Below are 8816 nucleotides of genomic sequence, written 5' to 3'. Positions count from 1 at the left end.
TTAGTGGAGTTTTGCGCTTCTGCTTTTAGTGGCCGCAGATAAGGAAGACTCGACAGAACTAAGTTTTGCGAGCGTGTCAAATGTGGCTGTGCGATGATTTGTTACATCTATTAGTGCTTGCGTTGGTGCTTTATGTGTCTAGAGTAGTTTTTATTGAGCTCTATTATTCATAAAAAGCATTGTCTGGTGGATTGAGAATCGTTACTGAAAAGTAATTTGCCTTAAGTGTTACGCCAAAGAAGCAGCTTCTACGTCGTGTTAGCATATCTCAAAGGAGGATTTAAAGTGATAGGTTTGGTTCCGCATACAAACGAACAGAGCATCAAAGTGAACGTGAAAACCTCAACCCAATGGAAGAAGGGTGGATCGCGAACGGAATTGAGTTAAAGTTTTATTGTTTTGGTCTGAACAGAAAATACAACATAAATACCTCCCTCCAGCTCCGCACCCATGAACAGGAAATGAATCAAACAGCGAAGTGAGCGTGAAAAGCAATCGCCGCGGGAAGAAAACAACAATACCAATAAAACGACTTTTATCTCTTTCTGAAGAAGCATAATGGCAATCGGTGCTGTTCGGAAGAATCGCCAAACCCAGTTGGGTCGGTCAGGCGCTTGTTCGCTCGCGTATGTTCCACGCGCTTCGTCCTATCCGAACAAAAAAACATGTAAAAACAACACAGTGAATGAATCAGCTGAATCCTTCCTGCTTCCGAGCGCACAACCTGCAACTGGATATGAAAATCGATCGCCCGTATTGAGTGGAGCTGTTGGTGTTTGGTGGCGGTCGCGTCGCACGGGAGGTGATTATGCGAAAAGGATACGTCATCATCGTAGTTGGCGTGGTGGTGGTGCAGCGGAGGATAGGTCGGGCGAACAAAAATTGCACATCCATCGCACAGGAGCCCGGGCGTTAGTCGGTTGCTTGGATACATTGGAACGTTGCGTGGTAAGGAAATATTCGGGGATGTTGAAAACTGGAACAAAGATTGTTGTGAACAAAGATAGTTTTGATATCATTGTTATTGACGACCATTTAAATTCCTTCCTGAAATCATTATAAACAAATCTAGGATTCAAATTGATATCGAAATGATATTCTTGGTCCTGCTACATTATGCAAGAAACCCGTGCGGGTGAATGGCGTGTTTGATTAAATTGTGCACAGCACATTTCTAGCGCCACGTTCCACCCGGCGCTACGTTCCCATCAGTAGCACATACGAAATACGGAGCCAACTGTCTCAGGTTTGCAGCAGAGGGACTACCGTCGACCGGCAACAATGATCCTTTGGTGGTGGAGTCGGCGATCAGTAGGTCTTACTCCACAGCAAGGAGTGGCGCGTGATGTGACTCATTGTCTATGGTGTAGTGTGGTGAGAAGTGCATTCGAAAGCTGTGTCATAATTTCCGGTGAGGGTGGATGGGATTGTGGGTGTGGTGATGCAGCGGCCGATGAAACTGGAACAGGTGTTTCGAGGGGTTTTCTTCGAAAAGGATATGTATATCGACAAAAACTAATAAGATCATCGAGTTCTGAGCGGTTGGTGGGAGGACAACGTGATAGGTTGCTAGTGTCAGGCTATAAATGCTGTTTAATGTTTATTCATGATGGATGGTAAATGCTGTCGTCATGCGATTGTGGCCCTTCAGACTCGTATGGCGTCTGTTTTCGACATGAACATCAATTTTGAATGTGTCAAAAGTGAAACAAAGTCCCTATTTATTTATTTTATTTCTCAAGTAGGTCAGAATCGTGCCAGTAGGTCTTTCTAAAAGGCAATACGTAACTGAACGAAGTAATACTGATAATCCACTTTACTCACTCATTTGTTCTTAATAATTCGCTCAATCTTGCTCACTCACTCTTACTAGCCCATTCACTCACTCACTCACTCACTCACTCACTCACTTTACTCATATATCCCCTGTTACACACTTACTCATTTTTACTAACTCACTCACTCCAGCTCATTCTTTCTTCCAATTAACTCCCTCACTTTTACTTACCCACTCAACCTTACTCACTCACTCACTCTTGCTCACTGGCTTAGTCCTACTCACTCGCTCATTCATACCCCTCGCTCACTCTTGCTCGCTCATTCTCTCTTACTCAATTCACTCAATTTTACTCATGTACTCACTTTTGCTCACTTACTCACTCATTTCCTTTTACTCACTCACTCACATTCTTATACATTCTTAATGGAATTATGGGTAGTGTCGTAGAGTCTTCTTATATTATAGCAATCTATAGAACTGGAAATGGGATTTCATACCGTTACCATCTTCTATCCTATACCTACAACTAAAATAATTCTAGTAGGTAACTGTTGGAATCCGAAATAAGCGAAAAAGCTCGTTTCTGCATCCAATTAGAATATAACCCTTTCATTACTATCACATTGGCAATCCGTTAACCAAGACGAACCTATGCCATAGAACCCAACTCCCAGATTCCAATTAAACTCCGCATGAACTCGTGGCGAGTGCAAAGGTGTTCTCGGTTTTTAAAGACAAAAAAAAGTTCGGTCAGTACCATCGTTTGAAGTGATTTTAACAGAGACGTCAAAAAATGTCATGGGATTGATTTTTACAAAAGTTATTTACAATTCGATTTTTTGATTAACTTAAAGGATGTTACATTTTTGTTATACAGGTCATTGTTCTAAACACAAAGTGTGAGCCATGAGAACGAAATTTAAAAATGTCACGGAATGTCATGATATTATTGTCATTCGACACTAATTCGGCTCTCACGCTGGCAATTTCAGATTTAAGGCTATGACCTATTAGAAAAAAGTTTCAAGGTCTTTTAAGGGCTACACTGCCGTCCCAAGCATAGTTGTCCCATGTTATTTTTAGTTGATGGCCTTCCTGCTACCCTGGTGACCAACAAAAGAATCCATTAATAGATTTAAGAACTAGAAAGGATTGCTGGCAAGCCTTGCCATGATGTCTGATAGAAAAATAACTAGTCTGAGCAAATGCGACACCGCCAGCACACTGGTGTCGTAAAAGAACGACATGGGAAAACTATGCTTGGCACGGCAGTTCATGTTTATAAAAAGCACAATTGTACATAGCTAGTGAAAAAAAGGTATTATCAAATTAGTCTCCGCTCTGTACGCATTTAAGACATTATTTTCTTATATTGAGGAAGAGATCGAGATGACTTTTACTTGAGAATTTTCAAGCCTAAGTTGCTGAAAAGTGCAGCGTGAATAACGATGCTTTGGGGAACGCTCGTGATCACAATCATCGAACAGCGTCTGACAATGACCCTCTTTACGACACACGGATAATGGCAACCAGACACCCACAGCAATGAAAAACGGACTCGACAATGGACTTAACATTGAACCACCACGCGCACCTCTTTAACAGCGTCATGAACTTATCGATCACGTCGATAAAGCAGATGAGAATGCAACAAAAAGGCGCAAAACAGAAGCAGCAAAAAGGAAACAATATATACATTGACTCTGCGCTAAAGTATTGTAAAGGCACAGCTCGCGCTGTGCCCAATGGGACGAATGAGCTTGATAGTTAGTAGTTAAATAAAAAAAAAATTTCAAGCCTAACCGGAGCTCTATGACTGTGCATTCCGAACTAGTTTTTTTTATCATCTACTGACAAAATCCAAAAACAAAGTCCAAAATAAATGCAAAGGAAGGACCAAATTACTTCGAAGAACAGTATATGAAGCAGATCTATTTAGTTTTTTCCAAGTTCCTTTCATCGACTAACCGACGTGATCGTCATTGGCTCTACTGACGAACTCCTTCAGCGTTATAAGGATCTTTAGATGTCAAATCCATCTACCAGTTTCCTATAAAATGATCGTTTTAGTCTAAACACGGTTTGGGCATTGAAAATTTTTATTCGCGATTTTATCAATTTCACTTTGATTTTTTAGAATTTTTTTTTCAAGGTTTTCATTCAATCAAGTACCTAATTTCCTAAATCTATCAACCTTTTTTGATTTTTCAACATATTTAGAGTTTGTATATTCAATGCTGTTTTCAGGGTTAATTTTACATTTTCCGTGTAACGAGTTGGATAAATAGTTTAGTGTGTAATATTCACCACTATAATAAGAAGGTTAGTTGTAAGAAAATTCTTAGCTACAAATATTTTACTCTTCAACACACGGAAGAATTATTACTCAATTTTCAATATTTTTTAATAAATGTGTCGAACTTGGGAAATTGACTTTAAACCACATTTAAATATGCATTATTGATCAACATCAAAAACTTTTTCAAAATCTGTTCAATTGGAAATTACAAAAAAATGATCAAAATACCCCGTCTAAAGGCGGGCTTGGGCATTAGAGGGTTAAGTTAACTTGTTTCAGTCCGACCTAAATATCAAAAATAAATAAACCCGTATGGGCATTTTTTGTGTTAAATTTCAGAGAATTTTCAGAGAGCGTTATCATGCATATTTTTTGGTTCATCATAACTTGATTTGACCATGGTGTTAATTCGGTTGGATTTTTAAAACCATTGATAAATGAGGGAAAGTACCCAGAATTTTGATGTAACTGTGCTCAATCATTACTGACCAGTATCAGAAGATAGTTTAAATACAATTGGATCACCAAAACAAAAAAAAAGTTCCGAGAGTCTGGTTCCCTCGGGGAATTGGACAAATTTCGGTTAGTTCAAAACCCATCTTACGACATATCACACATTATAGTTTTGTTTAAAAGACAAGCCCAATAGATGAGTTTTTGAGTACTGAAGTATGTATTCCTGGGAACCAGGCTTAATGAAGTGGACAAATTTCGATTAGCTCTGAATTCCATCTTGCTACGAATCAACTTTCATGATTTTGAAAGTCCAGAGCTGAGAGCTTTTCGGCAAACTTGCCACTTCTTTCCAGTCTTTCAAAATCATGAAATCCGACATTCAACAAGGGGCCTTTCACAAATTACGTAACGCTGAAGGAGAGGGCGGGGGTCAAGCCGAGCGTTACGATGCATACAACAAAATTAAACCTTCCATACAAAAAGTGGTGGTCTAGGGGGAGGGGGAGGGTGGGGGTCTAAAATCACCAAATTTAGCGTTACGTAATTCAAAAAAGAACCCCAAGATGAGTTTCAGAGCTAATCGAAATTCGTCCTCTATACAAAGGGGACCACGTTCCCAGGAAAAAATGGCTCTCAACAACTCATCTGCTAAACTTATCTTTAGAAATCATGAATTTTGATATGTCGCAAATTAGATTTCGGGGTCAATCAAAATTCGTTCCACGGAACACTCCCGGATGTGGTCAGCGTTTCCAAAAACTCCCAAATTTCATATTATCCGGCAACTCGGCCGTACGAAAATAATTTTGTTTGTTGAATATCTTGGAATACATGTTTCAAAATGGACAAATTGATATGAAATTTGCAAAGAAGAATCCACGTATCATGTCACTCGAACCCACAACATCCTACTCTTGAGATTAGAATCCTTTAACAACAAGACCACTTAAAGGTTCCGTTTGCGGAAAAGCCATCAGAATCCGAATACCAGCATCCAACGCAGCTTGCTCTTTTTTGCAAATTGAACATCTTTCGGATGCTTGATTTACCCAATCGTCACATGTGCTTTATTTTTGTATATCCACAGTCAAGTGAGCCCTCCTTGTTCAAAGTTCATCAGTTCATCAGTTGATATTGACTTTCTTCATCGAGAAGCTTGATTCTTCGTAATATGGGTTTTGTACCTAATCGAAATCCGTCCACTTCCCCGAGAAACCCAGGTTACCGAGAACACTTCCGGACCGCTCCTAATGTGGCCAAAATCTCTTACAATGTATCTGCGGTTCTTGTTTTTCAATATCGTGAAGTTTGATTAGTCGCAAAATAAGTGTTGGAGCTAAACTAAATTTGTCCACTTGCCTGAGGGATCCAGAATCCCGGAAAAACTTCTGGTCTGGTCTGGTCTGGTCAATGTACCAAAAATTCTTAAAAATTAATTATTGAGCATGTTCCTAAAAATCATGAAGTTTGCTATGGGTTTCGAAACATTTCTCTGAGGAAACTATGTTGCCGGGAACACTTCCAGACCTAGCCAAAGTCTCCAAAAACTCTCAAAAATGTATCTATTAAGCTTGTCTGTTAAAATCATGAAATCTGATACTCCGGAAGGTGGGCTTCGGAACCAACCGAAATTTATCGACTTCCCTGGGAGAACCAGGTTCCCAGAACTTCCGGAACCATGTCCTGGTGATCTAAACGTATCACAACTAACTTTTGATTTGAGCACGTTTGCATTAAAATTCTGAGCACTTTCGCTCATTTATCAATGGTTTGAACAAATGGCCCGTTTTTGCTGAGCCTGACCCAGAACCCAGAAATCGGACAGAACCAAAAAAATAGACACGATGACGCTTCTTCTCTGAAAATTTTATGGAAATCAGACTCTCAATTTGAATGCAATTCGATGCTTGCTTTATTATTATTGTAAATCAGTTTGGTCAACATAATATTTGAATAAACGAACCCCAATCAATGTTTTACAATACGCCCATTTGGATATCTAAATCTTTCAAATATTCTTGATTATATGTAAATTCTATTATCATCTTCCACATATGGGAGTTCGATCGTAGCAGGGAGTTCGATCGTAGCAAGCGTCGTGATAAGAGGTGCTTATGACACTTCCCCGACGTAAGGTTTGCGGTTCAACCAAAAAGTGTTTATTTTCATTTTTTTCGATGGTGATGTGTTCTTATAAAGTATTGAAGCGCCTTCAAGATCGATCGTCGGAACCCTCGGACTAGATTTGCAGAAAACCGGTGAGGAAGTTCCTTTTATTTTTTCTTACACGCCGTAGTGCTATTGACGGAAGCAGTTCTTGGCTCCGTCCCCGCCATTCAAAACAAAAGGCGTGAGCAGTATACTTCCGTCATACGCATATTTGTCCCACGTTTGTTGAGATTCCCTATGTACATGGGACAGTTATACGTATGACGGCAGTATAATGTGCTTTATTTTGCTCGTAGAAATTGGGGATCTGCTGCAACAGAAAAATATTTGCATCTGTAGTAACTATTTATTATTTATTATTTTTTGAATATATTGACACTCTGTACATTTATCATCGGGTTTTTCTATCAATTATTCTTCATATCAACTTCCTGTATGTCGTAAGTTTCCTTCAGATAAATTGAAAGACATGATTGATTTTCAATCCACCACTGCAACTAGCATGGCGTACGGTTCTGTGTTCGAATAATGTCTAAAAGTAAACCGTCAGATGAAACGCATTTTTCAAAGGTACTTGCATGCACAGAAAATATAAAATATTTTTTCATAACGGTGTTTTGAACGCGAATAGATGCAGTTTTCCATTACGTTTTGGTTGTACGTTTTTAGTCTAGATTTATTTATTTTTTTCTATTTTTCGGGTTTATCGTAAGTGATATCCAAATAAGTGATATAAGTGATATACTTATGTCAAACCTTAAAAAATCACGTTAATAAAGAAATAAAAAAAAAAAGTGATATAAGTAATCATTATAGTTAGATACCCGGAAGATGGAATACTGTTGAAATATGACAAAAGGTGAGAAGAAATTGTGTTGAAAGGCGATGGAGACCATGAAATAAATCTCTTTGTTCATCAAATGACTGACTGATCAATCCCAAGGAAGTGTTTTTGGAAGATTGGAAAGAATATGCTGATTACTTAGGTAGAAGTACTTTTTTTTTAAAGAATACTCATAAACTTATAGTAATACGTATAACAACCCATTCAATATTTTATGATGTAGAAGTTGAAAAAAGCCAATATCTGTGTGGCGTGATTAATAGATTTTCCCTGATTCAATTTTGCAGATTTTCTGTTCCTCGCACATTTCAAATCATAGTTCATTTCTAATCGTCTAACGTATACTACGCATGAGGCACAGCGACAGCGGTCACTGCTGTATCGTGAAGGACTTGTGGGTTGATGGTTTAGATCAGACTCAAACTAAAGGTCTAGTAATAGTTTTATGTATTTTGACTTCGGTTAGTAAGTTAATTTTTAACATCACCTTTTTTCGGAGGTGGTTCAAAACAATCTTCGTAATAAGTTGCTTTTTCGAATGGATGCGTCAAGGCGTATAGGACTATTGGCAATATGTGTCCTTTGAGTTTGAGCCTTATGTGTTTTCTCATTCTGTCACTAATAAAGATGTAAGGTGCCTAATTTGTTCTGTGATTGCTTATTTGGGGTATTTCATTGTTAAACATTTATTTTATGTGTAAAAATTGTTAAGTGAATACAATACCACAAAAATAAAAAAAAGTCTTAAAATATCAAGCACTGGAGAATAAAAGATATGTGGACAGCTTTCTTTGTAAAAGACATGCTTCGTTTATTCCTTTCGACGTTTTTCACAACATCTGTGGTCTTTTATGTACATTTCATACAAATAGTATTTTTTTCTGGTAAATAGAATAAAATATAAAAAAAATATCCTGTCTTCAGCATGCTTCTCTTCTTTCTCATTTAAAAATTCATTGAATAGTTCGTCATTATAGATGATGACGTATGTTAGCATTAATATCCTGGTCAAAATAATTAAAAGCATGGTTTTCTTATCTTATTAAGGTTGCATGGATCGCATCACTTACCAAGGTGAATCCTGATTCGTGCAACTACTTATCCCGCCCACTAACAAAAATCCCTCCTGTGGCAACTGTGGAGATGCAGAGGTGATCTCGGTCTCTAGTAACAACAGCTGTCACACCAACTATTCCTTTCCTTCCCAGATGACCGTAAGGACGTGGCCGGCGCCGGTATTGATCATTTAATTACTGAACTCTCGATCT

This window comes from Armigeres subalbatus, chromosome 2 (assembly GCF_024139115.2).
Source record: "Armigeres subalbatus isolate Guangzhou_Male chromosome 2, GZ_Asu_2, whole genome shotgun sequence".
NCBI classification, from domain to species: domain Eukaryota; kingdom Metazoa; phylum Arthropoda; class Insecta; order Diptera; family Culicidae; genus Armigeres; species Armigeres subalbatus.
Note: the sequence above shows the minus strand (reverse complement) of the source record.